Genomic DNA, 15,700 nt, shown 5'->3' with positions numbered 1-15,700 from the left:
AGGAGCAGCAGCTCCATTAGTGGGAAGAAATTAAAATTAAACTAGAAGAAGATGTCGGTTGGGTGAGGGCATTAATCTTTAACAATCAGTGCAGTTCAATAGGAATACAAATAAAAATAATTTCCTCACTTCTTTGTCATTACTGATGGTTTATGATAAGCACTGATTGATGCAGAAAGGAATCTCTGTTTTATTGATTGAAGGAAACATCTCAATTCCCAGACATCCAAAAAGTAGAAGAAAGAGAAAAGGTACATTTCAAATTAAGGATATGTTGCTCACCTCGTTGAAGATATGTGAATCTTTAAACTGAAGTTCAATCTTCTAAAGCCTCAATCTAAAAACAAAACACACAGAAAAACCCCAAACCAGAAAACACCCTAATCACGGACAGTCCCATGCATCTTTCAAACTCACCGCAATGATCCCTTAGAGAACTGTAGGGTCCTGGGGGCCAGTATTGTGGCAAAGACATGTCTAGAGTCTGCAGCACCTCCAAATACACTACACTGATGGTTTTTGGATCTCCTGTTCTTCCCCACAGTCCGCAATTAGCCCATAACTCTGGGGCACCGAAGCTCCCAAAGTTCCTTCTGTGACACCATCCTGATACTGACTTCACCAAAGGAGTAGAAAAAGCAAGGCACAGGAGTGGATCCAACTAGACAAGGAAGGGGTAAAGTGGCTGTGATCTGTGACGGGAGTCCAAGTGTTTGTCTGTTAGTCTTACGCAAATGGTCTCATGTCTCAGCACAGACAACTTGCTAGCCTTCGCTGCGTTCTCTCCATTTCTTTTACATGCTTCCTCTCACATACACGCTCCCACCTGCGTGCAGAGCTATGCAGCTTAGCCAGGCAGAAGCATGTGAACCAACATGTTAATGGCCAAGTGTTTTTCCAGCTCCAGCCCCTAAAGCCTCTTCCTTCTTGTGGGGGGATTTTGGTCTTTGCAGTTTTCCTTTCTTGCCTTAATATATGCCCCAGCTTGTCCTTTTCCAGGGGCAACAGGGGGCCCCGACAGCTATGGGTATTTATTCCGAAACTGGCTTCCTGCCAAGGCTCTGTCACTTTTAGCTAGGGCTGCGTTTGCTATAGAAGTGACTGGAGTGATGGGGAAAGAGATGGCAGCAGCTGTGGGAGGACTGAATTGTTTTACTGCCCCTTCTATCTATAGCAACCAAAGCTGGCATAGGCCAGTGGCACTGCAGGGCGACACACTGACATTCTACTTCCCACTGTAGAAGGAGGGGAGAAGTTGAAGGCAGAAGCATCAGCATGGGAAAGAAAGATATACTTAAGAGAAAGAGAAGCATTCATTCTTATGGCGCAAGAATGCTCAACACCTGAATACTCTATAAATTCTACTTCTTTCTTGTGAGGAGGACACAAAATATCCTCCCACGGAAGAAAAGACAGAGAGCCAAGGCCCTGCCTTTTAAGTACACCGTAGCATTTTTCTTTGTCTCCTCTGCCAAAGAAGCAGAAATGATGACAACTTGGGATAGTGTAAAGGGAATAGGAGTAGACTCCATTCACCTCCTATCCCCAAAAGACGAAGTCGTCTCCCCAGTAAAAGCAACCAAGGTACCGGTCCTTGGTTTTCAGGAATTATCCATGCAGCCAATCCAGATTTTTAAATTTGTATCCATTAGTTTGAAGAGTAGAGAGGGCACCATTAGTACAGAACTATATTCTAATTCTCAATGACAAAGGGAGTAAACTAACAACAGGTTAACTACCACCAATGAGCCAGGCACTCATCTTGGCTGGCTCAAAGAATTTATCCGAGGCCTCAAAGTCAATAAATGGTAGAGTACAAATGATAACCCTGGGTTTTCTAATACCAAAAGCATTCCATTTCAAATGTAACTTAAGCACACAGTCTCAGCCAATCTCCAACCCCACTTCTGCTGGACTGCTTGATGCTACAGCTAGTTTTTATGCTTTCCCCTTTCATTCTCTATACCTGCAGAAATGTAAAATCTTTAAATTGATAAAAGATTAGAAAATAAGATGATGTGTTGAAGGTCTATCAGGGGTCAAAAATGCAAACACCTTCAGGGGGCCTGGTGACCAGGCACAAAAATGAGGAAATGAGAGACTATGCATACTGGAGGAGCCCCAGCCCCATGTCCCACACAAGATGCATGGATTAGAATTGCCCTTATCCTAAGGACCTACGAGGATTTCCTTCATTTATACTTATAGAGTATATAGATGCTTACAGAGGCTACACTTTTGGGTTCCTTCTTCTACCACTTCATCTCCCTTCCTCCCACAATACCAATTTGGCATCACAAGAGATTTCTCGGTAAAATAGTAATCTTCTAAGTAAAATAAAAAGAAGGAGGTAGAAAGAGAACTTCTGGGGCGCCTGGGTGGCTCAGTGGTTTGGGCTGCTGCCTTCGGCTCGGGTCATGATCTCAGGGTCCTGGGATCGAGCCCCGCATCGGGCTCCCTGCTCCGCAGGAAGCCTGCTTCCCTCTCTCTCTCTCTCTCTCTCTCTCTCTCTCTGCCTGCCTCTCTGCCTACTTGTGATCTCTGTCTGTCAAATAAATAAATAAAATCTTTAAAAAAAAAAAAAAGAGAACTTCTGTTTGCTGAACACCTCTCATGTACTAAATAGTACACTGGCAGATTTACATACACCAGCCTCAAGCAAGTCCTGGAAAAATTATAAAACTTATATATAACTTATATAAAAACTTCTATAACTTATAGTTTACGTAATTTGCCCAAGGTGGAGAAGACTGGATTTGAATTCTGACCAATTCTAAAGTCAGCAATTCATTCAACTAACAAACAGAAGATTAAAATGATTCTTCATGAATTTTAATATGTTAATTGGCTTTCATCTTAAGTTTTATTTAACTCATTAGTCTAACAGGATTCCTAAGTCACAGGGTGGTACCTGATGGCTTTTCATTCTGTGATTACCTCCTGTTTTTGCATGCTTGGCCACTGATGATCTCTTATCTATTTCTGACTAGCCAGGGATACCATGTTCCAACAATGCAAACATTTCCACAATACTAATTTGAGGCCAAGTTTTAAAAAATGGATAAACTGAAATTTGAATTTCTAAGGTTAATCTCTCATTATCTAAGAAATATTTTGGTGTTAAGTGGAAAAAATATGCCTCCCAGCATCTACATGTGCTTTTTATCTTCATAAAACTCGGCAAATACTAGCTAATTAATCCTAGCAAAAGCCCCACAACATACATAAGATCTGATTCATTCTCAATGGGCATTTATAAACTAGACAGTTATGGTTTCAAAATTTATGAGTCTTCAGCTCATGAACATTATGAAATACAGCCCAGACCCACAACTGGCCCATCCAAAGTCCCAACGAAATAACAAGCTCTCCATCATCAATTTATAACCCGGTGTCTTGCAGAGGTTCCTTTGGGCTCTTCCACCGCCTCCAGTCTCATGGCGTCTCAGAAAACAATGCCCTTCGTGCCACAAGCAGAGGCAGCCTAACTTAGGCAGCAAAGTACATTTTTTTTTTTACTGCATATGAAATTTTTATATATTGTTAATAATATTTTTCTTTCTCGGATTTTGGCAAATAAAGATCGAAGGAAAAGCTACCAGCCTTTAAAAAAAAAAAACCAACAACAAAACTTCAAGTTTCAGGCATATGTGTATATTCATGGAAGATACTAAGACTTCTCTTAACCTGTTTCACTTTATATTCAAAAGTTCACTCACGGTATATAAATGAGATACATACACTCTCCAAAATTGGTCAATAGAAAGTAGATCTAATCCTAACTTTTGACATTCATTAGGTTTCTCGATAGGTGCAAAAGTTAAAAAAAAAAGAAGAAAGTCATTCTGCTACTTGTTAAAGTTGTATCTAGTACTCTTTAGAATGTTCTTAATGACAAAAAAGATGGGTTAAGAGAAAAACTAAAACGGCTATGAGAAAAGACTGTCCCAACATGAAAAGAATCAGTCGAATCAGGGTTTGGGAAAGTCCCCTCAGCAGACTACACACATCAACAACATCAACGTAAAGGAAAGCACAGAAGTGAGAGCAACTTTCAAGTGGAAATACTACATTAAAAAAAAAAAAAAAGATTTTATTTATTTATTTGATAGAGATCACAAGTAGGCAGAGAGGCAGGCAAAGAGAGAGGAAGGGAAGCAGGCTCCCTGCCAAGCAGAGAGCCCAATGCAGGGCTCAATCCCAAGACCCTGGGATCATGACCTGAGCCAAAGGCAGAAGCTTTAACACACTGAGTCACCCAGGTGCCCCGAAATACTACATTTAAGGGCCAAGGTAACTCTCCTAATTAAAAAAATAAATACATGACAAGTAGTAAACTTTTACAGATTAAAGGTATTTCTAGGATGAAAGTTATATATGACGTATCTATAAGGTTTCTAAGTAACAACTTAAACTTAATTTTTCTTCCACACTTATGCAAAACTTAAAGAAATCCTATGAAAAACTGCCTTTTTCATAAATATATAAAGATACCCCCTTTGACTTTAAGAACAAAAGAACAAAGAAAGTAGAATTCCACTGGGAATGTGTTTTTTCTTAATACTTAGGTGATACCTCTATGAATATACATACCCCGCCCATTTATCAGATTTGGAAGAATATACATCAAAGTTGGTTAGCAGTGGTTATCTAAAACATAGTTGCTTGTTTTGACTTGTATCAAAATATCCTGTATTAAAATGGCTATTAAACTGTAAGCATTGGTATGCTACTATCTATGGCAAAATATCCAAGTCAAAACATCACATACCTACAGCAAGGCCAGGATAATGTGGCTTTTTGACCTGAAAGCCTTTCTTCTCACCCTGGGATAGTGGTATCCCAAAGGACATGCAGTACAGTGGAATACTAGACAGCCATGGGATATGGAGCTATGCCTTCATGGGATATCAATTCTATTCAACTTTGGAAAAAGTTTTAGAAAGGACTGCCTTTGTGTGTGGATTTTTGTTTGTTTGTTTGTTCTGTCTTGGTTTTGGACATAACAACACAAGTAAAATCTACAGAAACTTACTTTTCCAAATGCACTAATTTTGTGTATATTTCATTAAAAAATTCAGAATTAAAAAATATATATATCCTGAGAACAGACAGAAAATTTGGCATTTCTGTATCACAGGTGGGTAATAGTAGCATAACTGATTTTAAACTGCACACACTCCTGCCTACCCAAAGGACACTTCCAAGTCTCTTTTGCAGCTGAATGGGACCATGTGACTAAGTTGTATCTAATTAGACATGAGAGGAACTATTGCTGGGAACTTCTAGAAAGTCTCCTTAAAGTCTCCCTAGTGATAGGAGAATGAAAGTTGGGAGGACCCTAATTTTTTTTTTATTTAAATTCAATTAGCTAACATATAGTACATCATTAGCTTCAGAGGTAGTGTTCAATAATTTATCAGTTGTATATAACACCCAGTGCTCATCACATCACATGACCTCCTTAATGCCCATCACACAATCATCCCCTACCCACCTCCCCCATATAGCAACCCTCAGTTTGTTTCCTATAGTTAAGAGTCTCTCATGGTTTATCTCCCTCTCTGATGACTTCCCATTTAGAGGACCCTAAATTTCCACCAGTCTCTGAACCTGGGAGCCACCAATAGCCCCAGCCACTTCCTAGGTTCTTTTACATGAGAGGGAAATCTTATTTAAACCACTATTTTGTGTGTGTATAGCTAAACCTAAACCCAGAGGGTTGCTGGAGGGGAGGCAGGCAGGAGGATGGGTTAAATGGGTGATGGGTATTAAGGAGAACACTTGTGATAAGCCCTGGGTGTTAAATGTAACTGATGAATCACTAAATTCTACTCCTAAAACCAATATTACACTATATGTTAACTAACTAGAATTTAAGTAGAAACTTAAAAAACCCCACCCAGCTGATGTAAGTAAAATTGGAAATAGCAAGGCAGTGTTAGTGTGAAAGCTGTTCCAAAGTGAAATAAACATTTTTTGTGGCAAGAACAGACTGTAGCCAGGACCAGAACCCTGCCCCACTGGCCCAGTCCTAGTCCAAAGGAATCAGAAAGCTAGGATTAGCAATTTCAGGGCTCGACCTCTAAGATGCCCACAAAGCTAACTTTCTGCAAAACAAATTTACAAAACCTAGATAAATACCAATGTTTTGCTTCTGTTTTTGACTGTTATACTTCAAAAATCAAAATAATTTTAAATTTATTTTCAATTGAGAATATGCCTTGATAATGAAAAAATGGAAACATGATACTGAAACGAGGGAGAACACCCAAAACAGGAAGGTGGATTTGCAACAACCAGAAGTCATGAAATGTCCTAACTGACCTTATCACAGAGGTTGATAAGGAAAATTATGACGAATACTAGAAACACCTATAGTTAAAATAAGAGGTTTTTTGATTTAGAGAAAGCACCAAGCACATGAAAAATTGCATAAAGCAGCCTTCAAGGACAGTATCAGAATGAACATAAATCGGGAATAGCACATAGCAGAAACTTGGGCACTGATGTGATCATAATTTGTTCTAAATGACAAAGAAAAGGAGCAACCAACTTAAAAAGGGGGGGAATGTCCCCCTGGTTATCAAACGGATTACTGTAAAACTTTCTTGAACTGATGGATTAGTTTGCTGAAAATGCCATAACAAAGTAACATGAACTGGTGGCTTAAACAACAGAAACATACTGTCTCATAATTCTGGAGGCCAGAAGTCCAAGACCAAGGTTGTCGTCAGAGTTGGCTCCTCTGAGAGTCAAATACTGTTGAGAAAGAGAAAGGGCTCCAGGTGTTTGGCCTAGCTTCAGGTGGTTTACTGGCAACCCTTGGCTCCTGCTTTACCACTCTGATCTACCTCCAGGTCCACGTGGTATTCTCTTTGGACACTTGTGTCTGTGTCCCAACCTCCCCATTTTTAAAGACACCAGTCTTACTGGATTAGGGGCCCACCCTACTCCAATAGGAATTCATATTAACTAATTACATCTGTGACAACTATTTCCAAATAAGATCACATTTGAGGTATTGAAGGGTTGAGACTTCAACATACGAATTTTGGCAGAGTGCAACTCAACCCACTTGCAACTGGTGAGAGGCCAAGGTCATTCTGATTTTTCCCCATTACAGCTGGCTGAAAGTAAATAGATGTTAACAATTGTGCCATTTTGTATTGATTTTTATTTGTATTTATTTATACATGTCTGTGACACATGTTAATTTACAAAGCGTTTGATCACAAATAACTAATAACGTCAAGCCAGCTAAGAGTTCTCAGTGGTAATGACTAGAGGAAAATGTGTAGAGAGGTGCACAGATGGGGCCCCATCTAAAACAGGCAAAACCAAAGGAGTGATGGCCCACAGAAGAGCTACTATTCAGCCCGAACACAACAGCACCACTAAATCATCCACTGAACACACAGGCCCCTCTCAAGTATCTCACTGTGCTCAGTAGGTTTGGTGAAATTGGAAAAAAAATTGTTAAGAATAAGCATCAGGAATGCTCCAATACTCACCATTTTAGAAAAACTTGAAATGAAAAGGGGAATGACTTTGAAAAGTTGCTCTACTCAACTACACAAATGTACCCCTCACAACATTCTTATTCAGTTTTCATTTTCATGTTGGCAAGCATTTTGGCTATACAGTGTGTAAGAAGTCATTTAAAAAAAAAATAGAATGTCACAACCAGTAATGTTATTTTAGAAAATTCCCCCTAAGGAAATCATAAACAGAAAAAAAAATGTTCATGGCAGTGTTATGTCTAACACTGAAAAAGTAATGAACAACTAACTGTCTGAGAAAGGGAGATGGTTAGCCAACTACAGCATAACCAGGATAATCCTATGCAACAGGGCAGAAAAACATATGCCATTATGGATTTCTGCTTTGTGTCCATTCCTCTACCACTCTCCCCAAGTGGCCAGGCACTGTATGCCCTTTGGTTGCCTCCAGTGGCGGGGTCTCAGAGGGCCAGAGGCAGATATTGCTTACAGACAATCTGATTTCCTCACATTTGTGGAAGGCTGAGATTAGACCAACTGTTCTTGTGGGTGGGAATGGAAGAGAGAAGCATGCCTTCGCAGCCTGTGAGATGCTGGCAGCATAAGGGAGACCTACCCGAGGCAGGACTAAGATAGGCCTATGGGAGTGGGTGGCTTACCAGGACATAGGGTTATTCATTTGGTGATCAATGCAGAGATCCAGAAGAGACAGACCTGACAGGATTCTTATGCTCCACAGGCAGTGAAGGCACATATCCATCAAAAACTGCAAGATCGTGCTGGCTTAATAAAGATCTATTAGTAGTTAGGGCACTGGACCTCATAGCACATTCATTGTGCTATGTCACCCCTCACCCCGGTCAAACACACACACCCACACTATAGGACCTTTGCCAAACCTTGGAAAGAGAAAGCTATAGTTGAGAAACTGAGTGTCCTTTTCCCTAGCCTGTCAGAGCAGGCTCTTAGATCCAGAAGGAAAAATCTACAAGGCTCTTGCATACCCTAGTTTGTGGATTAACAATTATACATATTAGTTAGGCATCAGAATAATATGAAAACATTAAAGTTATGCCAAGAAATCTGTAATGTTATGGAAAAAGGCAGAATACATAAATACACACAAGTATGATGCCATATATATGTTGTTGTAATTTTAAAGCACATAAAAACGTCTGTAAGGAAATATATCAAAATGCCAATTGCTGTGGCTTCTTCTTTTTCAGGGTCATAGGAGGAGGGAATATTGTTTTTCTTTTTCCTATAATATGGTTTTGGTACTGTTAAAATGGAAAAACAATTCGAAGTAAACGTATGTGACTAAAACATTCTTTCATTTCAAACCTACATTAAATTCATTTGGGGTTCATGTAGACTTCTGCTGATTATTTTTCTGAATGTTGACTTCCATGAAAATTCTTGCTGATGCAGAAGTTATAGTGGTGGGCTTACTGGATTTTAAGCAGGGACAGGGCAAAGCAGAAACATTAGAAAGAAAAGGTCTTTTTTAGTAAGATTAGTTGGACTTCCAAGTATATTTAAGAATTAGGATTTGCTACTGCCAACAAGTCAGAACATAATAATTTATCTATTTTTATAAAGGATTTAATTTGGTCAAGAAATCGTTGGTTTCAGTATTGGGTAAACACTTAGGTTTGATGGTCTTTTAACAACTGAAAAGAAAATCAATGTTTGAAAAGCTCCTTCAAAAAAGCAGAAATATATGACATATTACTCAAATTAAGCTAACATTTCAGGCAAAGAAAATCAGTATTTTCATTAACACACTTATAACGCAATGGTTTCAAAATACAAAATGGGAATTCAATTTCTGTTCTTTGTTTTTTTGAGGGAGGGATGTTTCTCTTTTTAAATTTGGGAAAGAGCATGGTGGTTAGTGCTTATAAACATAGGAAACCTGGATTTGTATCTTGGATTTCTCACCAGAGTTGTGACCAGGTATATAATTTCTAAACTTTACATCCCTCATTTTTCCCCCATTTGTAGCATTTGGATAATATAAGAACTGGCCCCACTAAGATACTATTAAGATTAAATACTGTATGTAAAATACCCACGTGCAAAATGAACACCAATCTAGGACCCTACTGTGGTTATTCCTTTTAGGAACAGGGCTTGTTTCAAAAAGGAAATCTTCCTTTCATGAAGGGGAACAGCAAAACTACAACATAACTCACAAAGGTCACTTTTTCTTTAGAAATCCCCGTTGTTCCCTACAGTATTAATAGCTGCCTTAGAAGAAAATGTATTTAGTTATAAATGTGCTTTTCTTTGCTGGACTGTAATATTTAGCATCCACCTAACCAAGAAATGTTAAATAACAAATTAAGGAGATCCAGTGTTCCATAAATTAAGGCATCCGATATACCAGAAGTATTAAGTTCAGACAATATGTCTATAGACAAATATTCAAAAACAGGCTATCTAAGAGCTAAATGTAATGTGATTTTTAAAATAGTATGTTTTGGGGGCGCCTGCATGGCTCAGTGGGTTGAAGCCTCTGCCTTCGGCTCAGGTCATGATCCCAGGGTCCTGGGATCGAGCCCTGCATGGGGCTCTCTGCTTGGCAGGGAGCCTGCCTCCCCCCCGCTTCTCTGCCCGCCTCTCTGCCTACTTGTGATTTCTGTCTGTCAAATAAATAAATTAGATCTTTTAAAAAAAATAAAATAAATTAGTATTTTTTTTCTAAAGAGGCAAGGTTAAAATGTTTTTATTTTTAAATAGTGCAGATGAAGAATCTTATTGGTACATTTAACTTTGCTTGTGGTATAAAAACTTCTCGTGATTTATCTTGGATTGGTTTATTCATTAAAACTCAGGGGTCAAAACAAATGGTTTATAGGAGGTAAGGAGGTCAAATAAAGGAAGAAAGCTGCCAGGATGGGCATGGTAAGCCCAATGTTGAGGGTAACCAACCTTTTTGGTCTCAGCAGGAAGGAGCAACTGGGGACAGTGGCAGGTCCTGTGACCTGGAGATATGTCCCACCAAAAGAAGGCAGCTGCTCTGGACAAGACAGAATTCAAATCCAGTCATACCAGAGAGTCTGGTCTCTCCCCTCCCCCAAAAAAGAACCAGAAATAACTGCATTTTAAGAGTTAGGGAATAATTTAATTAAAAACATAACAAAACAAAAATGTAGGAGCCAAACCAAACACATCACAGGGCCAAATTTGGCACGGGTGCCTTTTGTGACCTATGATGTAAGTGTTCCTAATCACCTAAAACATTTTCAGTAACATCCCCTTTGGAATGTTTGAAATAGAAAAAAAAAATTGTTTTAATTTAAGAATTGCATTATGTATACACATATCCATTTTAATATAGCTACTTATTTTTAAGTTTAAATATACCTGAAAATTAGAGTCAAACTATTCTATCTGTAATCAAGAAACCCCTAAAGGCTCCCCACCCACATGTAGTCAAAAGCCAACCCACAACCAAAACACTTCTAGGCAGAAAACACCGTTGTCAAATATTCATGCACTAGATTTGCATGGAAATCTCTGGTGCCTCCTTCTAACTTTCTTACTCTTATTTCACATGTTTTATAATCAGTCTGCCAGAGAGAGTAGGGTTGTCAAAGACAGCCCCATGGATGACAGATTTCAGGGTGCAAATGGAGATGACTGGAAGACTGAACTCAGAGGGTGACAGCTACAAGCAGTCAAATGACAGAGCCTGAGATCTTTGGGAGAAAGGTCATGTTGCCCAATATGACACAGGGAGCTCAGAGTCTTGAACGGACTTTATTAGAAGGACCTGGTAGTTTTTCTATTCAGTACAGTAGTTTAAACTAGTACTATAAATAATATACAACACACACACACATACACATACACTATCATAGTCTGGGTTCTCAAGACAAAGATACGTAATTGGTCAACATTACATTTCAGAGAGATACATGTTTACTTCAACAAACATTTATAAGAAATCTATTAGGTGCAGGGCCCTAAGCCACCACAAATACTTGATAAAAATTATTTTAAGGACTGATGTCTTCTTAGGTTAGTCTACATCTCTGAAGTGCCTTATGTCTCTAAACCAGTCTGTGCCTTTTCAGTAATATTTGAACATTTAAGAGTTCCTCATGGTAGAGATAAGGGTTTAGTTTGATTTTGCTTTAAATCAGAACTGTGACTATAGATAACAAGTAACAAAAAAAACCCAAACTCCTATGTTTAGGGATATTACCTACCAATGAATTGATCAAAAATAAGTTTGTTCCCATAAGCAATCACTCAAAGTTTGGCCAGTAACTGATCAAAACATTTGTGCAGATGGACTAGATTTTAATACAGACTCTGCCATCGCTGATGGCACATTCTGATGAAAATAGGAGGTGGTATCCGTTCCCTCTTAGCTAACAGTGTCAAGGAAGTAAGAAGCTACAATTAACCTTCAGCTCGATGCCCACAATGTACAGTAGCAATCAGATATGTCTGGTTTTGTTCTGCTGAACCTCTTGCCAGTTAGCATTTAAGAACTGATGCTATATATTTTTGCTGTTATTAAGTTGTGGTTATTTATTTCTCTAAGACACACAATTCCCAAGCCTAGAGAGAAGAAGAGCTACTGAAAACTAAGTAAATGAAGTATAGGTGACTTATTTAAATGTTATTTCTACGCCTTCACTAACTCAATATTACACTGAGTTCTGCTTCATTTTAAACTTTCTTGTTGTTTTTACTTTACTTCAAAGAGTTTGATTTCAAATAGATTAAACATTAAGGTGAGGAAAGCTGCATTTCTTCTATCACTTAGAATGACTCTAAGTTTGGCTTTTAGAAGCACAAGGACAAGACTACAGTATACAGCAAATAAAACTCTTCCAAGAGTCAAGCTTGGTGATGTACACCAGGAACCAGCAACGGCAATAAGGAGATAAGGAGTGCAGTTCAAATTAAGAAAGACCAGAATTGGGGTCCCTGGGTGGCTCAGTGGGTTAAGCCGCTGCCTTCGGCTCAGGTCATGATCTCAGAGTCCTGGGATCGAGCCCCGCATCGGGCTCTCTGCTCTGCAAAGAGCCTGCTTCCCTCTCTCTCTCTCTCTGGCTGCCTCTCCATCTACTTGTGATTTCTCTCTGTCAAATTAATAAATAAAATCTTTAAAAAAAAAAAAAAAAAAAAAAAAAAAAAGAAAGACCAGAATTGTTAACGAAACAGAGAAAACACAGCTGAAAAAGTGAGACAAGGAAAAGCCTTATAAGGAAATCCATCACATCATTTCCTTAATGCCAGGGCTATTTCAAAGCATCATCTAGCATGGTATTGAGCAGCAAAAAGCCCAGCAGAAAGTTCTCCAGTCGGGTGTTCCATACGTGCATTGTGACTGGTATCAAATGGCACAAAATAAAACAACTCTGAGAATACACCTGTATTTTACATCTGATGAGGCCCTAGTTTGCTGACCCATAATAAGCCCCTTATGAGCTAAGCTGTGCTTTCACTATAATCCTTTCCCACATATCTGAACCTGCTGTGGGATTTTTTTAAACTGCTATTAGCAGTGACTAAAACTTCTAATCCCCTGCTATGCCTTTATTATTAACACATACAATTATCATGCTGGAGCATTAAAGAATGGTGAAAAACCTTATCTTATTTCTAAATCTCACTATTTCTAAGAGAATAGCAGTAGGATTTTCACAGAAATACTATTTCAGTCATTTCGTCTGTATTTTTGCTGTAAATTACTTCAGCTGCAAGGTTAATTGGCATCTCTTCCAGGCTACGAGAAACTTCAAAGTACCTGGAATGAACCCATTACTAATGCAACTACTTCAGATATAAAGTAATCTTGCTTTAGTTTACTAAAGACAAGGGCAGATTTTCAGCCCATTCTTGGAATGAAAAAATAGAAACCATTTTGGAGATTAATATGGTAGTTGGACACAAAGGAGTTCATGTGACTCCATGGTAATTATTAAATCAAATATCACAGCTCTTTCCCTAGTCAAACTTAGGAAAGACGGTGAAGCAGCCCAAATTCTGAAAGCCGTCAAGCAAAGACATCTATCCATTTAGAGGACTCTGAGGCAAAACTGATGGCACTCTACCACCCCTTACTGCCATGGGAAACTTATCCCCACCACCTTCCTTCCATTTCCTCAGTCCTTACTATTTTATCTCAGGGTCAATTATTTTGCCTTTATCAGTTTCTGTGTCACTGAAAAAGAATTACTAAGCAATAAAGAAGTTTCAACCCTTTAGCCCAAACTCAGGGTTTCTTCAGCTCACAGAATCAAGCACGGAGGCAGTCGGGGGGAGGGGGAGGCATACCTAAATTTTGACCTATTAGAACTCCCATGTTAGAGAGGTAAAGGTACTGGCTGCCTTCTCTACACTGACACCTGCACTGCCCGGCATGCTTTTGGTCCTCAGAATTTTACTAGGTTTGTTATTTTTAATCCTCAGGGTTTGGGGTGGAGTTGGATGGTATGAAGCCCAGTTTTCTCAGTGGGTATGTAGACAACTCCAACCCAAGCCTTTAGAAACTAGGCCTAAAACTTCCTACAAATAAGAAATAAAATTTCCCCAACAGAGCACTTCAAAAGTAGATGATGAAAGTGAAAATCCATTAGGGGACAAAAGAAAATCCATTAGGGGACAAACCCACAAAACACATACACACAGTCCAACAAAATAGCAAAGGAAAAAGAAAAAAATGGAGAAAGGAGAAAGAAAAGCAAAAACGAAAAGCAAAAAGGAAAGAAAGAAAAAAGTAAAAAGAAAAAAGACTTGTCCTTAATAGTAATTAAGGACAAGTCTTCTCCTTTTGAGCTTGGGACATTCAAATTTGAGGGTTAAATCTGAGCAGGACGCAGAGTGGAACTTGGTTCAGTTACAAAAATTACAAGGCTGGTTGCATTCCTGTTTGCTGAGCCACAGGAATGATAAGCAGGACTAAAGTTGTTGACAATTCCTGATACAGTTTTAAATTAATTGCTGAATGCCAACTAAGCCATAAGCTACACCTAGGGAAAGGATGATAGACCCACGTTTTATGGAAAACTTCACAAAGAATAGTTCTAAAGCCTTTTACCCTTTCTTTTAGGATTGACTTTATTTCAACAAGGAGGAGAAAATTCCAACCAACTGCTCTCTTAAAGTAACACGAAGGGCAACTTGCAGGTTTACATCTTCAAAAATACTAATCACTAGAATTTTTAAACTTCCTAAAAATACTCAAATATATTCCTTATGTTCATCTGGATTAAAGTAGTATTTGAATTATATGCAATATACTGCAATCACAGAACTTTAAGGAATATCAAAGCTAATAACTCATGAAATCTGAACAACATGGAGGGAGTATGGCTGGAAAAAGCATGGTGGGCTTTAAAACCAGATACCAGGAGTGGAGATCAAACTTCAGTGGGAGCTACATCAACCTGTCAAGTTACTCAGTCTCTGCAATTTATAAAACAGAAATACCACTGTGTCCTCAATAGGAGAACAAACCCACAGCACCTAATGCTTGCTCGGGACCTTGTCAGCATTCACTAAGTGTCAGCTGCTCTGAGCAGGAGCTGGACAACACAATATGGCCAGCCAGGATCTCAGCCCAGCTCTGCCTACCTCCAAAATCCAAGATTTTTCCACTGCTTCTCTGTTATTAGTCTGAGGTCAATGTTGCTACTATTGCTCAACATGCTTAACATAATTAAGAGGTTTAGAAATTTTAAAACTAGATGATGAAATCTGAATTCTCTTGAGGAAGAATCAGGATGATACACATGATCAAGATTTGCTTCTCTGCTGGATCTCAATCTGACTCTAAGAGTGGAAAGAATACTTAACCCATTAAACTATCTGGTTCCTTGTAACATTATTCCAAGGCCATATTGGATTAGCAATTCCTCCAGTTTACTTTCCACTGATTAGCAGAGGATTAAAGACAAACAAATTCAAGTTGGTTTTCAGATGCACAAAATTAAAGATTGAGAAAACCTGGTATTTTCAAAGCATGCACCAATGAAGGATTTCTCTTTAATTGTTCTTTCCAAAACTTTTAAACATTCAGTGAAATCATCTCAATTTGCTTTGCTTTGTTCTTTGCTTTCAAATACTGTAAATGGCTGGATTCCAGATAGAGTAGTTATCCTCAAATGCCTTCCAATGAGGCCTGCCAGATTCCGTGGTTCAGAAGTAATTTAAAAGCAGAAATGTGTAAC

At 38.7% G+C, this 15,700-nt stretch overlaps 1 protein-coding gene across 3 annotated transcripts in view; it reads right to left on the bottom strand.

Annotated features, from left to right (window-relative positions):
• NR3C2 (nuclear receptor subfamily 3 group C member 2) overlaps positions 1 to 15,700 on the bottom strand; it is a 344,105-nt gene that overhangs the window by 229,177 nt on the left and 99,228 nt on the right. The window lies entirely within an intron of this gene.

The sequence above is a fragment of the Mustela lutreola genome, chromosome 1 (assembly GCF_030435805.1).
Source record: "Mustela lutreola isolate mMusLut2 chromosome 1, mMusLut2.pri, whole genome shotgun sequence".
NCBI classification, from domain to species: Eukaryota; Metazoa; Chordata; class Mammalia; order Carnivora; family Mustelidae; genus Mustela; species Mustela lutreola.
This window is presented reverse-complemented; position numbering and strand designations above follow the sequence as displayed.